This window comes from Eptesicus fuscus, chromosome 1, assembly GCF_027574615.1.
Source record: "Eptesicus fuscus isolate TK198812 chromosome 1, DD_ASM_mEF_20220401, whole genome shotgun sequence".
NCBI lineage: Eukaryota > Metazoa > Chordata > Mammalia > Chiroptera > Vespertilionidae > Eptesicus > Eptesicus fuscus.
Genome location: NC_072473.1, coordinates 63,808,366 through 63,830,325, shown reverse-complemented (window position 1 = coordinate 63,830,325; position 21,960 = coordinate 63,808,366).

Here is a 21,960-nt window from a genome sequence, read left to right as displayed (position 1 = left end):
CTCTAAAAATCAATGAAAAAATGTCCTCGAGTGAGGAGTAACATTTATATACATACATATACATATACATATACATATACATATACATATACATATACATATACATATACATAGTTTTTATTACAGAAATAATTCAAAGATTCAATCCAAGTAATTTAAACAGCACATTTTAAGGGGACATTGAATTTCAGAAGTCATGCTGGAGATCTGAAACTTAATATTAACCTAAGATATACAAGTTTCCAAAATTGTTTTTTAGGGCATGACTCTGCAAACTACACTTTGAGGAAGAGATAAGAATATAGAAGAATCAGCATGAACCTGTTCATTTTAAATTTTCTTAATTATTTGTTATTAATGGGAAAAACTTTTTTTTAACATCCACATTCCTTTTTTCAAGAATCTGGGGCAGGGGTTGGGAGGTAGCAAGGGATTGCTGAAAGTTAAAAATAAAACTTTATATTCCTTATATATGCCCCTTTATTTTTGCATCAGTTCATTTGAAAATTTGCATAACAGTTCAAGATAAAAACAGAACTACTTAATTGTAAGCAGTTTAAATTATTTTCTTGTTTATTAAATAATCTATTAATGGAAGTTTATATTTTTAATATTTTAAAATGAGATATACTTTATGGATATTGAATATTCCAATCTTAAGTATGCTGTTCCATTTTTATATATACACTATGGGCCTGGTGCACAAATTCGTGCACTGGTGGCATCTGGCCAGCCTGCCCCGATAGGGGCCGATCGGGCTGGGCTGGCTGGGGGGAGGGGTGTGGGTGGTTGGCTGGCAGGCCCTGCCCCTTGGTTGAACTCCTGGTCGAGGGGACAATTTCCATATTAGCCTTTTATTATATAGGATGTCGATACAAAACCGTGCCAAGTTTACTAAGAATTTCTTCTATGTTTTATAGCAAAATTTTATAGGTTCATGCCTATGTCTATAGTCCATTTTAAGCAAATTTTTGTATAGGATGTAAAGGATTATGGATCAGGGTTCATTTCTTGTTGTTGTTAATCCTCATCTGAAGATATTTTTTCCATTAATTTTTAGAGAATAGAAAGGAAGGGGAAAGACAGAAAGAGAGAAATATCAATGTGAGAGAGACACAAAGATTGGTTGCCTCCCATAAGAGCCCCGACCCAGATATGTTGACTTTTTATTTGGTAATTGAACAATTTTTAACCTGCAAATAGGCACTTATTCTCTACTTAAAATGTGCCTTTCAATAGTAGACTCCAGGGTATATTACACAGATTCAAAATGAAAAATGAATGATGATATATCCACCAGTTATGCCAGCATATTATCCCGTAGTTCTTGGCTCCATTCCAAGATATTGCACACCGCATGCAATTCACCAAAGTGCATTTTGGGTCATTTCTAGAATTATGCTGAAATGCTAGATGTTCTTTGCTGTAGGGGCAACATAGTAAATGTAGGAATTCATTTAACAGTCATAAAACTACAGTAATGTACAATAAGAGCAGAAACTGCAGCTTTTTTACATCTTGGTAACAGAGCACTTAGCCTTGCATTTATAGCTGAGACATTATTCCTGACTAATGCGCATTTTATGAATTGGCATCAATCATGGAAGTATTAAAGCTAATGGGGTTGATTTATGTAAAAGATTATAAGGCTAAATACATTTTATTTGGCCAAAAAATATCTTAGAGAGGTGTGGTGTTTAATTTTGTGTTTTAACCTGGTTAGGCCATGTTATCTAGATATTTGGCCAAACACTAGCCTTGGTGTTACTTTTAAGGTATTTTTAGATGAGATTAATATTAAAATCAGTAAACTTTGAGGAGAACAGATTACCTCCATAATGTGGGTGGATCTCGTCCAATGGGTTGAAGGGCTTAAAACAGACTGAGCCCCACTGAGGAAGAGGAAATTCTGCTTCTATACTGTCTTTGCACTTGAGCTACAGCATAAACTCTTCCCTGGATCTCCAGTTTGTTGGCCTACCCTGCAGATTTGGGGCTTGCCAGTCTACACAGTAACATGAGTAAATTCGATCCCATCATTTCTGTTTCTCTGGAGAACTTTGAATCATACAGGAGTTAAACATGGGATTCTAGCCTCCTTGTATAGGAGATGGGAAGATAGTTGTGATAGTCGTTGAGATTATCTATGCCTACTAGAGGCCCGGTGCACGAAATTCGTGCATGGAGGGGGGTTGTCCCTCAGCCCAGCCTGTACGCTCTCCAATATGGGACCCCTTGAGGGATGTCCGACTGCCCGTTTAGGCCCGATCCCAGTGGCAAAAATTTGTCGGTGATCTAGTCTTACTGATCACCAGGATTGGGCCTAAACGGGCAGTCGGACATCCCTCTCACAATCCAGGACTGCTGGCTCCCAACTGCTTGCCTGCCTGCCTTCCTGATTGCCCCTAACCACTTCTGCCTGCCAGCCTGTTTGCCCCTAACTTTCCTCCTCTGCCAGCCTGGTCACCCCTAACTGCCCTCTCCTGCAGGGTTGATCACCTCCAACTGCCCTCCCTTGCAGGCTTGGTCCTTCTCAACTGCCCTCCATTGTAGGCCGGGTGCCTCCCAACTGCCCTCTCCTGCTGGCCATCTTGTGGTGGCCATCTTGTGTCCACATGGGGGCAGGATCTTTGACCACATGGGGGCAGCTATATTGTGTGTTGAAGTGATGATCAATCTGCATATTACTCTTTTATTAGATAGGATAGAGGCCTGGTACAGGGGTGGGGGCCAGCTGGTTTGCCCTGAAGGACGTCCCGGATCAGGGTGGGGGTTCCCTTGGGGTGTGGGGCAGCCTGAGTGAGGGGCCTGTAGTGGTTTGCAGGCTGGCTATGCCCCCTGGCAACCCAAGCGGAGGCCCTGGTATCTGGAATTTATTTTCCTTCTACAATTGAAACTTTGTAGCCTGGAGCGGAGCCAAGCCTGGGGCTCCCTCCGAGGCGGGCAGCCATTTGTGTTGGGGTTATAATTGAAACTTTGTTGCCTTAAGCGGGTGGGCCCGGCCAGGGTGTGTGGAAAGCTTTGCTTCCCCTGTTGCCGGGAGCAACCCTGGCCTGCTCTCTCAAGCTCCATTCTGTTGCCATTTGTTTGAATTTGTTTACCTTCTATAATTGAAACTTTGTAGCTTGAGTGGAGACTTAGGCCTGGCAAGGGCAGGTGGAAAGCTTGGCTTCCTCTGTTACCTATGAAACCTTGCTCTCTCTGGCTGTAGCCATCTTGGTTTGGGTTCATTTGCATACTTGCTCTGATTGGATGGTGGGCGTGGCTTATGGGTGTGGCTTGTGGGTGTGTCGGAGGTATGGTCAATTTGCATATTTGTCTATTATTAGATAGGATGAGTAATGGGATGAAATGTAGCGAAGACAAGTGTTGATTGACAATCAAAAAGATTCTGTAATCATTAGTTCTACTACCACTATCATTAGTATTATTTCAAAATTATATATCATTATAAACATATATGTGTTATACCATAAATGAATTTATGTGAAAGAAATAATGAAATCTGTTCCTAAAGAAACTAGCTTAAAGGTGCAACTAAAATAATAATATTGCCATTATTATTGTATGTGTTTCTATGTGTCTGTGCATTTGTATGTATGTTCACTCAGGTTTAAAAATCAACCGTATTGGCTCATTTTCATACATGGCTAAAGTCTTCCTGTCTCCTCTCTGTGTTTTTCCTATTAAAATCAATTTCATTTATTGGTTACCTATGGCACAATGGTAAGCTGGTATGTCAACTCACCAAAACAAATAAAATAGAATTTTTCTCTAAGTACTTGCAATCTTTTCAATAACTAAACACATACCATTTTAACATAAACTTGATAAAAGTCATAAAGGAAGCACAGATGTTTCGCTTAGATCTTTAAGGGAGGAATTTTTTTGTGTGTGACAGATCTGGGAAGGCCTCATGGGGGGGGTGCCTTTGAACTTGCCCTTTTCAAGGACTGATAAAACTTCAACAGGAGGATATGGGAAGAAAGACATCCAAGGCAAAAGAATCAATTTGAACAAAGGAATGGAAATGGAAAGTAAATTAATGAAGACAGCAGTCAAAAATGGTTTGGGTACAAAGTATATTAGTGTTATATATCTTGGGAAATATACTGCAAATGTAGGTTAGAGCTAGGATACCTTTAACTTTCCTTTCTTCTCTTTATGTCATATACAACCTTTATCATATCTTATTCTCTCTTCTGTATGTAATCTGCTGCATCTCCCCAAAGATAAGTCATTTTTCAGTTTAGGGTCATTTTATCTTTCAACTTTAAGCATGTGCTCCACTTGGAAGATGCCAATTCTATCCAAATGAGTGAATTGGGAATTTTGAACACTCTGGTACAACTGTTTATCTGTTTCAAAGGAGATAGGAAGGTAGTGTGTTCCCCAAAGTCAAATGTTTCCTCTATCTGTAGATAAGCCTTTCCCTCAATATTAACATTTAAAATATTATTTGGTGTCAGGTGTTCAGTACTTTTTATTGGTAAGAGGTAACTCTAGGCTATGCACATTTGGGAGCAACTACAATGCCTGGCACCCAGTAGATACCCAGTGTAGTATTTTTTTTAAAGGTGAAATTGCAAGTCACTACTTAAATCCACCAACTTTAAAAGGCCTTCCACTTTCTCCCTCACTTGGAATCAATCTCATTTATATTTCCCCCTTTCTCCCATTGCCATGTGTTCCACTAACTGCACATATTACCTCTACTTTATGTTTGAGATATAGTAGGTGATCAGCAGATGTTTGTTGAATGAATAGTAATGAATTTCAGGTTAATATTTTGTTTATTTCCTACTATGTAACAAGAGGACAGGACTTACTGAAATTGACTTATCATTAATTACTAGGAAATTCCCCTGGATCAAATAGGGCATCCATTTTTCTCCTGAACCTGGCCTATCAGACATAGATGCTTTTTACTGGAAGTATATCATTTTGACCAACTCTTCTAAAGCTTAGCTCTAACAAGGAGGCTGAACTCTGCATCTTGGTGATTCTGAAGTACGTTATTGCTAAAATACTCTAAATCCTAGTGGAAAGAAAAGAGAAAGAAGTATCTAATTAGAGAGAGCTAAATTCAGGAAGCCTTTTACATTTACCCATGGATCTATGCATTCCTTATTTCCCCCCATTGCAGAGATGACAGTTTTTAAGTGAATAGAGGAGCCAACAATTGGGGCACCTGCAGGTTGAGGTTGTTCCCCTTAAAGCCTATTAACCCGGTATATGCAAAGTGCCCAGGAAGTTTCTGATAAGACAATCTTTGCCTTGGAAGGGGGGCATAATTTGACTTGTCATCATGCTGAATGATCTAATTAATATATCATCTCCTCTTTTATATCTTTGAGGAATGACCTCAGGCTGCTCTCTATCAATAGATAACTGGATTCAAAACTTCTCTTTTTACACATTCACTCACACCTATAATTATCCTATAAAAATAGGTAATGAAATTCAATGAATGGAAATAACAGTGAAAAAGGGAGCTAATTCAGGGGATAAAGTACAATGACAAGTAATTTCTAGCTGAGTAATTTCTGTTAACTTCTCCACTTATTATTATTTTTCCCCTCTTCCTTGAAAGGGGTCTATTAGGGTCGTTCCAAGATTGGTTTCAAGGGAACTAAGTTCTACTGCATTAAAGAGATTCACTGTTGTCCTTATTTCTAATCAGTGATATATCTATGCTAATACAGCTATTATAATGCCATATTTTGTAATACTAATTAGGCCAATAACATAGGCTAGATCCTCCTAAAACAGGAATAGTAGTAATAGATCTTATTCATTAAGTGCTTACTGTCTGCCAAGCATTTAATATGGATTATCTCATTTAATCATCTCAGTAATGTTGTGAAGTATTATTACCAACCTATACTCTTAAGCATGTCGAACACTGACCCCAGAAACACTTCATCACTTGAGCCTGATGTCTTATGGGAATGTGCCTTGGATGAGAGGAATGTAACCATCCCAGCATAAATCATCACCACTCCTGGAAAAGCATTTGAAAATGCTTCTAGGTATGGTGTCAGCCTCGTCATGTAAACAATAACATCTTTCATTTTTTGTACCTTTATCCCATGAAAGCATGATGCTTTGTATTATTAAAGCAGCTAAATAAAATTTCATAGAGTCTGCAAACCCTGTGGCTAGACCACAAAGATATTTTTCTGGGAACAAGGAAGAGTGTCCACAAAAAAAGAAAAATACAACTGTAGCACAGTGGCTGGATTTTCTCCTGTGACTATAGCTCAGTCCCAGCCAGTGCATCACTTCTGAAACCCTGCAGGTGTTAAAGGAACTGAACAAAATTGCTATAGACCAGTAGTTTTGTGTAGTGTGTGTGTGTGTGTGTGTGTGTGTGTGTGTGTGCCTATGTATGGTATATGAGTGTGAGCATGTTTCAAATTGTTTGTGAAAGGTCATTTTCTGTTTTTCTTTTGATTAATAAATGATGAGTCAGATTACAAATTCTGGTATTTGGAAAATTACACATTTGAAATATGCTGCTTTAAGTTACCACTGGCCAGGGAAAATTTAATTTGTATGAGATACTGCATATCTTCCTGGAAAGCCAGTTCAATTGTGGTTTAGTTATACCAAATGAATTTGGTGAGAGACACCAAATAATTTATTAGTAATGCATATTGAAGTTAAAAGCAGTGTTCTGAATTCTGATGTAAGCTTTGATAACTTGTTCTATCTTTGATATTTCTCATCAGTGGGAACAACAGGACTGAAAATGGAAAATCTTATGCTGGCAACTGGTCTCTTGGGTAGCAGGATATATGTGTCTGTATCATGGAGCAATGAGAGGTTCTGAACAAATTGATAAGGTTCTGAACAAATTGATAAGGTTGTGTTTGCTGCTCTTTCATGCTTTTTATTTTTTGTTTCTCCCCCACTTCTAGTCTTCTTGCCACATCATTTCTTCTTTTTTTAAATTTATCTTTATTGTTGAAAAAATATTACAGATGCCCCCCTTTTGTCCCCACTGACCCTCTCCACTCCACCCCACCCTCACCCCAAGCCTATGACATGACACCATTGTCTGTGTCCATGGGTTATGCATATATGCATACAAGTTCTTTGGTTGATCTCTTCTATCATCGCCTTCTGCTGACTCCTTCCAGGTCCCTAGACAAGTGCTGCTATGCTCACTGTGCAGACTGTGCATGTCACAAGGGCACTGTACATAAAGAGGCACCAGTTACACAGAATATACCCAATATTTGTACATTTTCTACACTTTTCTGAAAGATAACTCTAAAGTTTCTTGTTCTAAACAAATCAGTAAACTATTATTTTTTTTCTGAGAGATAGAAATGTTTCTTAAGGAAATGGAACTTTATAGTTTTCCATTTGCATAAAAGCACTGTTTCAGTTAATAATAGCCCTGGTCTACATTTTTAGCTGCCCCTGACTGCTCTTCCACAACACATTATAATTCCGAAGTTCTTCTGCATCCCTCATGGCCCCTATACAGTGTGCAGTCAGCCTTCCATATCCATGGGTTTACATCTGAGGATAGGAAATATTTGGGAAAAAAAAAAGTTCCGTTGTTGTGTATTATGTAGTTAGGCTTATGATGGTTGTCTCTGTACTGAACATATATAGACTTATCATTATTCCCTAAACAATACAGCATAACAACTATTTACATAGAATTTACATTGTATTGGGAATTATAAGTAAAAGAGATTATTTAAAGTATATGGGAGGATGTGTGTAGTTATATGCAAATACTATGGCGCTTTATATAAGGGACTTGAGCATCTTGGAATTTTAGTATTCATGGCATGGGATGGGGGTGTCTTGGAACCAATTCCTCAGGAAAAGGGGACAACAGTATGCAAATATCACCCCTAACTCAGTCATGCTAACTGAGTTGATTTTAGGAACTTTGGCAGGTAAATGAGACACAATGGAAATGTATGTCACCTAGGGATATATGATAAAGTCAGCATGTAAAGTGGAATGTTATATGGTCAAATTAGTCTTAAAATACCATAAGAAGGCATCAGGTTGAAAAATAATGAATAGAATCTAATTAAGTCCTATATGACCAGTTTCTCTGCTGATATTGGAACAGATCACTATTTTCTTGCCTGAGCATAGATAAAGTCATTGGCTTATTGTTCAGTACCATAGACTATAATATAATGTATCCTTGAACACTTAAGATTTGTGTTTAGGATGTTAAGAAAGGCCTACAAAACCACTGACTGAAGGATGAAAACAGTTCACTCTGGTCTAATTCTCAATGAGTGTAGTGGCAGGCAAAATTTTCCATACACCTGTCCTGTTTTCTCTCTCTTCTCTTTCCTCCTCCTTCCTCTTGTTCTTGTTCTTCTTGTTCTTGTTCTTCTTGATCTTCTTGTTCTTGTTCTTCTTCTTATTATTCTTCTTGTTCTTCTTCTTGTTCTTTTTGTTGTTGTTGTTGTTGTTGTTGATGTTGTTGTTGTTGTTGTTCTTCTTCTTCTTCTTCTCCCCCCCCCCTCTCTCTCTCTCTCTGTCTCTCTCTCTCTCCAGTTCAATGGTATTGGTATCAGTTAAAAAAATAGGAAAATGCAACTTCAGCATACTTTTGGTCTGAATGTATATTGTAATGGTCCCCAAATCATGCCATGTAGGACTTTACACATAAGTTTGTGTGGGATACAGGGACCAAATCAATGGATATGTTTTTTGATTATTTATGTTGTGCTTATGATATGTAAGCAAGGATGCAGTATGAAGAGGCTTTCTGAAGGCCTTGACATTACTTTGTATCATCAGTTTTAATAATGAAACACCACCATTGTCTATTCTTCAAATATGTATTATTTAGATAAACTTAAATAATTAAGAATTCTAAGAAGTGACACAATAGAGATCCAAAGTTACAGGAGGAAAGAAACACAGAGAGCATTTAGTCTTCATTTTATAGGTTAAGGCACATCAGTCCAGATATATTAGATTGATGATTTATTTGTCTAAGGCCATAATTTGAGTAACTCTCACAGATTTCATCCATCTATCCATTCAGTCATCATATATTGAATATCTTGCATGTACCAGAAATAGAATGAGGCACTGGGGTACAACATGAATAAGAAACCTCAAGGTTCTTGTGGCCTAGAAAGGGAAACACATATATAAAAATGTCACTTTTTCTGAGCTACATTGCAATGATAGGGTTATGCAGTGGGTGATATGGGTGTATAGGAGAAGGTTACCTTACTTGGCCTGGGGTGGGATGGGCTGCCAGGTGAATAATCCTGGAGGTAATAATACTTAAGGTGGGAGCCAATGAAAAAATTAGAATAAACCAAGAGGAAATTTATCAGGTAAAACAAGAAGCATGTATGAGGGAACTGTGTGCAGTGCAGCCTCATTGGATTAAGAGTACATATTATCAGTCAGATGTGAAGGTGGGAGGGTGAGGCTGAAAAGTTGCAGAGACAATAATGGAGATCCTAATACTTTATGTTTAAAAGTTTGGACTTCCTCCTCATGAGTTTATTCAGAAATCAGTCTTCTTACATTTTTATGTAAGATATCTGGAAAAGAATTGGAAACATTTCTATGAATAGTTTTAATGTGCATAACTCATCATAGTCTTAGTAATAAAGCTCCAATAACAAAACCAGTCTACTAAAAAGAATGGTAAAAAATTATTTTGGGTTTACCAAAATCAAAGTTATATTAACCAAATTAGAGCCTTCTCCAATTTAGAGTTTTCTTGGCTAAAAAATTACATGGTGAGATTACAGTAAGACATAGGTACCCATTAATAAATGTGACATAATACCTCTCACTACAGTCCTCACAGAGAAAATTGGATTGCATAGTTTATCGAAACAATCTATGATAGAGATGTGTGTTATGGAAACACATGTAAATATTTCTTACATGTAAATAGATTATGTATATCTGTTTTACTTATCCTGTATTGTTTATTAGACTGCATTATGGTAAAAGCTTCTGCACAGTAAAGGAAACAATCAACCAAGAGAAAAGGCAACCTAGTCTTCAGGTTTCCAGTTCCACATGGAAGAAACCTGGAAGTCACCTCTGCATCCAAACAATAAGTAAAAAACTGAAAAGACTGAAAAGTCAACAACTCTTCTTAGGTCCATAAGAGAGGGAGGACACAAAGCACCCCACAGTCTCCAGACTGGAGAGGCATACAGGTGAGGGAAGGAGTGGCAGCTTATCAGAGGGGAGATAGGTGAGTGGAAACCACCCCAGGACACAGAGGGGTGTTCAGGTCTTTGAGTGGATGGAAAAATCTGTATTTTGATAAGGGTGTTGAACTGTGCCCTTAAGATATTTTCATTTTATTCTATGTAAATTATACCTCAATATAAACAATATGAAAATATTTTTCACAGAATTCTTAATACATGGGAAAATGCCAAGCTTATAATGCTAGATGTGAAAACAATTCAAAATTGCATATAAAAATGATTCCATTGTGTGTGTGTGTGTGTGTGTGTGTGTGTGTGTGAGAGAGAGAGAGAGAGAGAGAGAGAGAGAGAGAGAGAGAGAGAGAGGAGAATAAACACTGGGAAGAATTCACTAAAGTTTTGTGAAGAATGGTTTTCAGTGGGGTAGAATTCTTTTGTCTTTACACTCTTAGATTTAAAAAATTTCTAAAATGCACATGTAATACATTTTAAATAAAAATGGCTAAATATATAGCTATTGGATGTGAGTTCATGGTAAGCTGTTAAGTCAGGGGCCATCAACCGCACACTTCACTGATCCCTTAGCTCTCCTGGCTCCCGAGATAAAGGAAAATGAAATAAAACTTAGAGCACATTGTTACTTGAACCTTAATTAAATATCTGCCTGAAAAAAAGTTCTGTTTTTCTTCATTGGCTCCTGCCCCAGAAAACTGGGTTTTAGGAGTTTGAGTGTCTCAGACTGTCCCTGAATGCTTTGTTTCCAATAATATTTTAAAAACTCACCCTTCCATCTGGTCTGTGTGTTGCTGACTAATATATTAGCTATTCCTGCCCCTTCTACTGGAACAATCTTGGGTTAAGTATGTTCATTCATGAATAACTGTTTAATTATTCTAATTTTCTCATTTGCAGAGTCCTGGCAGTCTATCTAGAGCTCTGTAAGCAAAGACATGTTGCTGACTAAAAGACTTCCTATTGAGCAAAAGACAACTTACTGACTGCAAAGGCACCTGCTTTGAGAAATGAAGGATTTCACTACAGTGCTTTAACTATTATGTGTTATGCCATGTGGCACCCAGTGCAATGGGGGTGGGGTCACTTAATCAATATTGCTTTTAGGACTTGCTGTTTTCTTGTGCTATAATGACTTTATGATCTCTAGAAAAAAAGTGGAATTAAAATACTAAAATGACAACTATGGATGGATTGATGTGGCTGTAATTTAATGTTAATGCTATTTCTGAGTTCCATGGGAATTTTTTTAAATTAATATTTTATTGATTTTTTACAGAGAGGAAGGGAGAAGAATAGAGAGTTAGAAACATCTATCAGCTGCCTCCTGCACACCCCCTACTGGGGAAGTGCCCACAACCAAGGTACATGCTCTTGACCGGAATCGAACCTGGGACCCTTCAGTCCACAGGCTGATGCTCTATCCACTGAGCCAAACCAGCTAGGGCTCCATGGGAATTTTTAAAATCTCTAAGTACATTTTACTGCCTAGATCTAGTTGTAAACTTAAGAAAGTCAGGGACTATACCTTCTTCATCTTTTGATCACTAGTGCCTGCTAACCCAATGGTAGGAAATTAATAGCTCCATGTTGATTGGCATAAAGATCGATAGTTGGAGCATTCTGATTTTGTGACTAATGCAGATTAACAGTCTTATTAGTAGACATTTTTTCATATCCCTGATTAAGATATATGACAATCTACTTTATGTGTATAGATCACAATGTTTATTGTGTAAATATAATGGAAGCATAATCTGTAAGTCATATATTATTTTATTTACTTGTTAATCTTGTGTGCCCTACTAACTTCCCAAAGTCTTATACCCTGCTATCTAGAGAATGTTCCTGTGATCAGATACTTGCCAGTCCTCCATCCAACACTGCAAGCCTGCTATGCTTCAGACTTTTCCTAACTTCCTCCTTAACATCAACCTTTCCTATCCAGTAGCTCTTCCACAGAATTCTGCTAGATGAGTGCTAGGATGATAAATAAATCTGTATTTTGGCAGTAATGACTTATCACGGGTTTTTATATTATCCCTCCTAGTTAATTCATATGGTGTTTGATTGATCTGGGAACTCCAGGCTCCATGACTAAGTAGTGTCCCTGAAATGACCCCATGTAGGTACCTTGCAGGACTCCATTGCTTTCACACCATTAGCTATTTGGTTTGTTTTCAGTTGTAGTTGTGATCTATATTGCTGTGGCTCAGCCTCTGCTTCACAGATTTTGTGACTTTTGTTCAAAATGAGTCACTTCTGATTGCAGCACACCAGTAGGCCTTACAGTTGTTGTTTTTGAGTGGCCCATGGTTTTTATGGTCTTAGAATGAAAAATACATCCCCCTCTGCTCTAAAATATTTACGTACACTTTTCTCATTAAGCTGCCAGATTGAATAGATAAACAAATTAACAACTTAATGTAAAGTGTCCTTGATTACCCTACTAGTCAAGGGATATTTCTCCTTGACGTTTCTCCAATAGGTAAAAAAAGTATGTGAAATCTGATTTTTTTAATTAAGATGGAAAAATAATTCGTGGTTTTGAAGTATAGTTTTGGTCATAAAAGTTTATAGACAATATTGGAAAAGTTATAGAATATTTTAGAAGGTTAGTTAAATTTTTTTTTTATCCCAGTTACTACTTAATTATTTGGAAAGCATCTTGCTTGCTGAATTTGAGCAGATATTAACACAACTGTTCTTTAAGGTCATTATGGTGAAATATATGTCTAAACAGTAATTCCCTAATATGAATGTCTTCTGGTTTTTCAAAGGCATAATTATCTACAATCCAAGACAAAGTATACTTTTGCATGCTGTTTATTATTGCTTCTATTTTTACTATATTATGGCTATTAACATTAGAGACTTTATCTTCCAATAATATTTATACTTTTCCGGGTTTCAAGTTGGTTATTATTATTTATTTAGATAATTAAGTTAGTGCCACGTGGCAAAGTTTAAGGCTTATTCTCTGGAACTGAATTTTTGATTTAACTGCAGACTTTCTCTCCTTAATTGAAAGTAATAAGGTATGTGGGGCCTCAGAGCCCCTAAGACTGCATTTTGTGGCCAAGACTGTCACTGGTCTCCAATATATATCTTTCTGTTTATCCAGAGAAAGTGGACCATAATTGTTTTATTTACTGACTCTATTAGTATTAATTTATTATAAGACAAGTAATTACTACCTATCATATTCCACGTCCCATACTAGGTACTATTAATGTAGTGATTAAGTCGCATTGCCTTCACCAAGGTTCTCATAATCTAGTTTAGTATTTTTCTTTATTTTAGTAATTTTTATTTTTTAATTACAGTTGATGTATAATATTATATTAATTTCAGGTATACAACCCAATGGTTAGACATTGATATAACTTGTAAAGTGATCACCTCAATAAATCTAGTACCCATCTGACACCATACATAGTCATTATAATATTACTAGTAGCCCATTTGCAGGAAAAACCTGCAAGCGGCTGTTCCGGCCGCGTGTGCTGCCGCTGCCACCGCCTTTGCAGCCACCGCGCCTGCACCTGCTTGCCACTGCCACCCGCTCCGCTCCGCCCCATTCCACCCCGCTCCGCCCTGCCCAGGCTTTCCCTCTGGCAGCCACCTTGCTTTCCGCTTTTCCTCCCTCTTCCTTCTAAGTTGTCTTCAGTCTTCACTCCTCCCTCTCTCAGCATATGCAAACTAGCCGCCATCTTTGTTGGGTAATTTGCATACTCGCCCTGATTGGCTGGTGGGTGTGGCTTTGGCTGGTGGGCATGGCTTGGGCGTAGCAAAGGTGTGGTCAATTTGCATATTACTATTTTATTAGGTAGGATTGACTATATTTCTTATGCTGCACTTTAAATCCCTATGACTATTCTGTAACTACCAATTTGTAATTCTTAATCCCTTTACCTTTTTCACCCATCCCATCTGACAACCCTCAAAATGTTCTCTGTATCTATGAGTCTGTTTCTGTTCTGCTTGTTTGTTTTGTTTTTTAGATTCTACATATAAATGAAATCATATGGCATTTTTCTCCCTCTGACTTATTTCACTCAACACAATACCCTCTAGGTCCATCCATGTTGCTGCAATTGCAATATTTAATTTTTATTTTTTTTATGGCTGAGTCATATTTTATTGTATATTAGATATGGACCACTTATTATTTATCCATTCATCTGTTGATGGACACATGTTCCTTCCATATACTGGCTATTGTAAATGCTACAATGAATATATGGATATATATGTCTTTCTGATTTAGTGTTTCAGGTTTCTTCAGATAAATACCCAGAAGTGGAATTGCTGGGTCCTTCTTTGTCTCTTATTATATACCTTTGTTTTAAAGTCTATTAAAAAAAAAAAAAAAACAAAAAAAATAAAAATGAAACTCCCATTTGACCCGGTGATCCCACTTCTAGGAATATATCCCAAGAAACTAGAAATACCAATCAGAAAGGATATATGCACCCCTATGTTCATAGTAGCACAATTCACCATAGCTAAGATTTGGAAACAGCCTAAGTGCCCATCAAAATATGAGTGAATTAAAAAAAACTGTGATACATCTACACAATGGAATACTATGCTGCTGTAAAAAAGAAGGAATTCTTACCATTTGCAACAGCATGGATGGAACTGGAGAGCATTATGCTAAGTGAAATAAGCCTGTCAGAGAAAGAAAAATATCACATGATCTCACTCATTTGTGGAATATTATGAACAACATAAACTGATGAACAGAAACAGAGACAGAGAAACATCGATCAGACTGTCAAATCTCAGAGGGAAGGTAGGCGAGGGTGGGGGTAAGGGAGGAAAATAAAGTCTATTTTGTTTGTTATAAGTATTGCTACCCCAGCTTATTTTTTATTTCCATTTTCATAAAATATCTTCTTCCATTTATGATGCAAATTAAAACAATAATGAGGTATCACCTCACACCTGTCAGAATGGCTATCGTAAACAAATCAACAAACGACAAGTGATTTGGAGGATGTGGAGAAGGGACCTTCTTGCACTGCTGGTGGGAATGCAGACTGGTGCAGCCACTGTAGAGAACAGTATGGAGCTTCCTCAAAAAAGAAAAAATAGAACTGCCATTTGACCCAGTGATCCCACTTCTATAAGTATATCCTAAAAATCCCAAAACACCAATCAAAAAGAATATATGCTCCCCTATGTTCATTAGCAGCACAATTTACCATAGCTAAGATCTGGAAACAGCCCAAGTGCCCACCAGCGGATGAGTGGATAAAAAAGCTGTGGTACATTTATACCATGGAATACTATGCATTAGTAAAATAGAAGGATCTTTTACCCTTTGAGACAACGTGGAGAGACCTGGAGAGAATTATGCTAAGTGAAATAAGCCAGTCAGAGGAAAACACGTATCACATGATCTCACTCATATGTGTAATCTAATGAACAAAATGAACTGATGAACAAAATAGATCCAGAGACATAGAAGCATGGAACAGACTGAAGAAACTCAGAGGGAAGGCAGGTGTGGGGGGGCAGGGGCTGGGGTGGGGGGAGGCAAAGAGATTAACCAAAAAACCTATATGCATATATGTATAACCCATGGACATAGACAATAGTGTGATGGAGGCCTAAGGAGGGTGCAGGGTGGAGGGGGTTATGGAGAAAAAAGAGGACATCTGTAATACTTTTAACAATAAAGATTAAAAACAATAAAGTCTATTTTGTCTGTTATAAGTATTGCTACCCCAGCTTATTTTTATTTCCATTTTCATAAAATATATTTTCTTATTTCTTTACTTTCAGTTCATGTGTGTCTTTCAATCTGAAGTGAGTCTTTCTACATAGCATATGTAAGGGTCTTGTTTTGTTATTCATTCAGCCCCGTATGTATGCCTTTTGACTGCAGCATTTAATCCATTTGCAATTTAAAGTAATTATTGCTAAACAAAAATTTAAAAAAATAAAGAAATTATTGCTAGATATGTATTTATTGCCATCTTATTATTCATATTTTTAAGTCTTTTTTCTTCCTCTTCTTAAAGAAGACTCTTTAACATTTCTTGTAATGTTGGTTTGGTGGTGATGAACTCCTTTATTCTAAATAACTTTGCTGGGTAGAGTAATCTTGGTTGTAGGTCCTTGCTTTTCACCACTTTGAATGTTTTGTGCCAATCCTTTCTGGCTTGCAAAGTTTCCATTGAGAAATTAGCTGGTAGTCTTATGGTTCATTAAAAAATATATATCCATATTTTTATTGATTTCAGAGAGGAAGGGAGAGGGAGAGATAGAAACATTGATAATGAGAGAGAATCATTGATCAGCTGTCTCCTGCATACCCCACACTGGGGATTGAGCCCACAATCTGGACCTGGTATGAAGCTGGGACCCCTTACTCCTGAGGGGGATCTCCACAGCTGAGATATCCCTGCTGATTTTTAACTGTCATGTATGTATGTGTGTGGGGCTATGGGTAGGGGGCCAGTACATTCTGAGTCTCTGCCCCTTCTACCAGTTTAGATATGGCTTCTTTATATCCTTAGTTATAGGACTTCTGTTCAGCTATATTTCAAGTTCTGAATGATGGTTGTTCTGTATTTTTGTTATAACATTGATGTAGTTGTGGGAGGATGTGAGTACCATGTTTAGCTATGCTGCCATGTTCAGCGGAAGCCTAATTTAGTGAAGTTAATCCTAAATTTTATCAGTGCACATTGCCAATCAGAATAAAATGTATTGTTTCCCATAATCTCTCCCAGTTATGTGTGGCTAAGTGACTAACATCTGATCAATTTGCAAGCACAAGTCTTGTGTGATTGTTTTGGAAAGTCTCCTTGTACAAGAGGGAGAAAACTCATACTTCCCTTTCTCATTCTTGAATGCAGATGTAGTTTAGGGCTTGTGAAAACCCTTAAATCATTCCACAGAGGCCACACCCTGGATAGGCTTTGTTTACTGTGGCAGCGACAAAATCAATTTTTATTATGATTCACTTTGTCGTGGAGCAGGGCACCAGTACTCTTCTCTTTCAGCTAGGGCATTTTACTCTACCATACAATGATGGCAGGACACTTGGTATCTTTGAGACAGTAGATCCAGAATAAAATATTTAACACCCAATTTGCCAAAGAAGTCCCTTTTTCATATAAAATGGAACTTCAGTTAGGGTATGTGCAAAATATTATTGCATAATACCCATGGGCATATCACTAGAACTCTCCTAGGCAAACACTGAAGTTGTATAGGCTAGTGCCCTGTAAGTATATATAAGCTCTGACTCCTTGGGTCATCCTGCCATTGTTTTTCTGCTCTTTCCCCTTATGTCAAACCTTCCCTTTCTTAGTTATATCCCCTCAAGCCCCTGTTACCTAATCTAATAAACTGAATCAAATTGAGGTTTTAATGGCTAACAATGGCTTAATGTGCAACTCTTCTCAGATATTTGCCTTTAATAAAGCACTTAGTGTATTAACCCACAGAAGCAAATAATATGGGAACTTCAGTAAAACTAGTGGAAAGATATAGAATATTACAGCTGGTGGAACTTGGAATACTAATGAAAATGCCCTATTTTAAAAGTGAGGAAATTAAGTCCAAAAAAAAGTCACTTGCCTGTGATCTAAGTACTTATTAATAGCAAATCAAAGACCAGCTATTAGATCTACTAATTCTAAGAACAGAGCTCTTTCCACCTCAGCACATTAGAGAAGGAAAGCTTAGAAATAATCAAATCACTATCTAGAAGGACATTAAACCTATAAGCCTGCTCACTTTAACAATTTTTAACATATTTTGCAGTCATTTATATTATCTAATCCTAGAAACATTTCTATAGCAATGATTCAAAAATTTTAAATGACATTTTTATTTACTAAACATTCAATCTCATATGATCTTTTAATGCTTTTGGAGATTAAAAATAAATTAAATATCACCTCTAAAAGAAAATAAAAATAATTTTAATTTTAGATATGCTTTTTCTAAGAACACATGTTCCTGTGTTGGTATGCACTCCTAAGGGACTTAGGCTACCTAATGAAAAGTCTTCTGTTTTACAATATACTCACAATGAGGGCATGGTATTATGTATAAAATCTAGGCATGTTATCTCACTTTTATGTGTTCTCAAAACCTATGCCTATTCAATGACACATGTAATTTTAAATTTGTTTCACAGTCTCATTCCTCTGAAAATAAATTCTCTCTTATTCTTATAAATAACGTGATATGGTTGATATTGTGGTCTTTATTTTTATTTTAAAGATACTTTCTTTTATGTCTGACATTTCCTGAGAACTTCCTGACTGGTAATGAATTTCCCAATAGACACAAGTAGACATCTTTATCTAAATAGAAGTCCTTTGGCATTTGGCATGAACAGAAATGGCTTTGGATAACTGGCAAAAGGAATTTCAGTCATAGGTGTGATGTTACATCACCTAAATAACCATGAGTAAGGACAGATATGTCATTTTAACTTTAATGTCTACTTCTAGGATTTTCATATGACTAGTTTTCACCACATGTCTCATTTTTAAAAATGTTGTCCCAAATGCAGCTATTATTGTCCAACACTGGCACTGAAGTTTCTTTGTTTCCACAGATACTATTCATTATGAACATGTTTTTTAGTTTTAAAAGTTCAAAAGTTTACGAAAGTAAATCTTAAAAAATAAATCTCATTAAATATGTGTCTGATTTTTATGGAGATAACACTGAAGCAAAATGCTGGATATATGCAATATTTACCATGCCTTGGTTATCCACTGCTGTGTACAACTACCCCCAAATTTTGTGGCTTAAAACCACAGATCTTTTATTATATCTAAAATTTTTGTGTGCAAGATGTTTATATTTAAGTGCATTTCAGCACTTAATTATGAATAGAAATAAATGTAAATGACATGGCCATGTACTCCTGGGTCTCTTTACAGATATCATTTACTTTTGCATTCATTCACAATGAAGTTACTGTTTTTATAATTTCCAAACATGCTTTGAAAAGGTGGCATTTTAATTACCAGGACCCTTTTCTGCAGTATCTCAGAATGCATTTGGAAACTCCTGTTTTACTTAGAGCTACTGCAAAGTTCTACCTTGTCCTCTTTGTCCTTTAATCACAAAACTTTGGAGGCACTTAAGCATTGATCTTATTGATTTTATTTTTCCAATGTAGGATAACTTTGATAAATCCTAAGGATAATAAGTATTTTCTTATTTGACATAATTATGAAGTAGAAACTGCTAAACTTCTTTTAAAAATAGTGGACTCAAAGAAAATTTAATTAGGGCAGTCATAATAGATGCTGTGGCTGTTTTAAATACAAATATACTTATCTGCATTTTTCTGTCATTTAGGTCAATATGTGGTCAGCTATGGAGCTAATGTACAATGACACAGATAAGAGGAATTTGAACACTAATAACCACCAATTGATTTAGAGACTGACTGAATGTTTTATAGCAATATTAGACTTGTAGCTCAGCAATACTACACTTGTTGCTTTTATCAAATGAAACTCAGTCTAATAGCAAAGGGTTTTTTTATACTCTTTAAATACTGTCTGTCATTTAGATATATTCCTTTCTTTTTTCACTTTAGTATTTTGCTTTCATTATGTATGTGAAGTTAGTCTTCATAGATAAAACTCCCTATATTTAACAGGGTAATGGAGTATGCAGGGTGTGGGTGGGAATGGGGCAGGGATACTTAAAAGGTGTTCAAAGCAATGTGAGAACAGTTTTCTCTATTCTGTGTCATTTCATATTAGAAACTATTGTATATATATAATCTTTTACAACCTGAGAATATGGAGAGATTGAAGAGAGGAAATTAGTGCATTATCTTTTAGCAAGATGCTGTATGTATTTAACTTTATCTTAATCAAATTTACCAAACTCCACTATTTTCCCCTCTACCCATATGTAAGTTGGGGGAATTTAGTTATATTAACAGGAAAATGTTTTAAATTTGCTGTTCTAGGATCCTAAACTTTCTACCAGGTTGAATAGAGTCGGATAAAATGTAACAATAAAAATTCACAGCCAAAACTTTTTGGGAAAACAGCAAGATATAGTAGTAAGAACATTTTTGAGTCAGAAACCTGATGTTCAAATTCAATTTCTGTGTTACATATTCTTTGACCTTTCAGAAGTCATTTGTCTTGTGCTATGTCTAAGTTTCCTCATTTGCAGAATGAGTAAAAAATTAAAAATTACCTCAACAATATGTCTGTAAGGTCAAATACGATAGTGGATATAAAAGCACTGTGTAAATTGTGACTGATCACTCCTAAACTATGGATCCAGAATCTGTGCTCAAAGATCAAAGAACTGGGATCATTTACCTCCAATCTTTTTACCACAAAACCTATTATTTTGTCCTAAAATATTTTGCCTGAAAAAGAAAATGTGTTAAATCATTTTGGTGAATCACTCTGAAAGCCAAAATGGTATATATCATGTAGAAGATGAGAGAGCTAAGCAAAGAGCATTAATGAGATGATTAGTCAACAGTACTATTTAGAGATGAATTTTTATAGAAATACTTCTTTATGAAGAATTATTAGATCTTTAAGAAACCTACAAAGATCAGAAGAAAGATGAAATAATGGGCAAAAAACAATAGTGGAATTTCCCACCTACCTCTTGACAAGAATGAAAGAATTATTTTTTCCTATGTGGCCTAATAAACCATCCATGCTGGCTGGACATTGTAAGACTGAAGAGCTGATAAAATAGCAGGGATCCTTGCATCCCTATCAAAGAGTGATTGCCACACTAAATTAGAAGCAAGGGGGTAATGATGAGAAAACCTATTAAACTAAAAGGACAGTATTTGCAATTAATGGGCAAGTATGAAATGATAGGTTAGTTAAAAGTTACTTTAGAGCAGATTTCATCCACAGTGACCAATTAAATAACACAAAACAGACACAATCCAAACAAAAATAAAATCCTTCAAACATCATGTTTACCAGTGTATTCTAAATGAGGACAAAAGTAACAGTGTCTAATTAACTCCAATTGACATATCAAAGCTTGCTTCATAGTTGGTTCCCACTCCTAATTTGAAAAGTGTAATGTGAAGAAGGCATGTTTTACTTTATGAATGGACTCATTGTTTATTTTTAAATTTTAAAATACTCTATTTTATTTCTTATTGTTATTTTTTTGCATTCAATTATTTTTCGGGTTTATTTAGATATAATTGACATACAACGTTGTATTTTCAAAATGTACAATAAAATTAGCTGATATATGTATATATATATGATTACCACAATAAAATGATTAGTACAATAATTCTTATTAACATCTATCACCATACATGGTTACTTTTTTGTGTGTGTGATGAGACCTTCCAAAATCCACTCTCTTATAAACTCTAAACATACAATACAGTATTGTTAACTCGAGTCATCAGGCTGTACATTACATCCCAAGTAATTATTTATCTTATGACTGGAAGTTTGTACTTTCTCATCACCTTCACCCACCTCACCCCTCAACTCCCGTCCCCTGACTTTGGCAACCACCAATCTGTTATTTATCTATGAGTTTGATGACTTTGTTTATTTGTTAGATTCCATATATAAATGCGATCATACAGTATTTGTCTTTCTCTGTCTGACTTATGTCACTTAACATAATGCCTTAAGGTTCATTCATGTTGTGTCAAATGGCAGGATTATCTTTGTTTTCATGGCTGAATAATATTCCATTAGACATACCTATGTTATATATATATATATAAAATGTTCTTTATCTATTTATC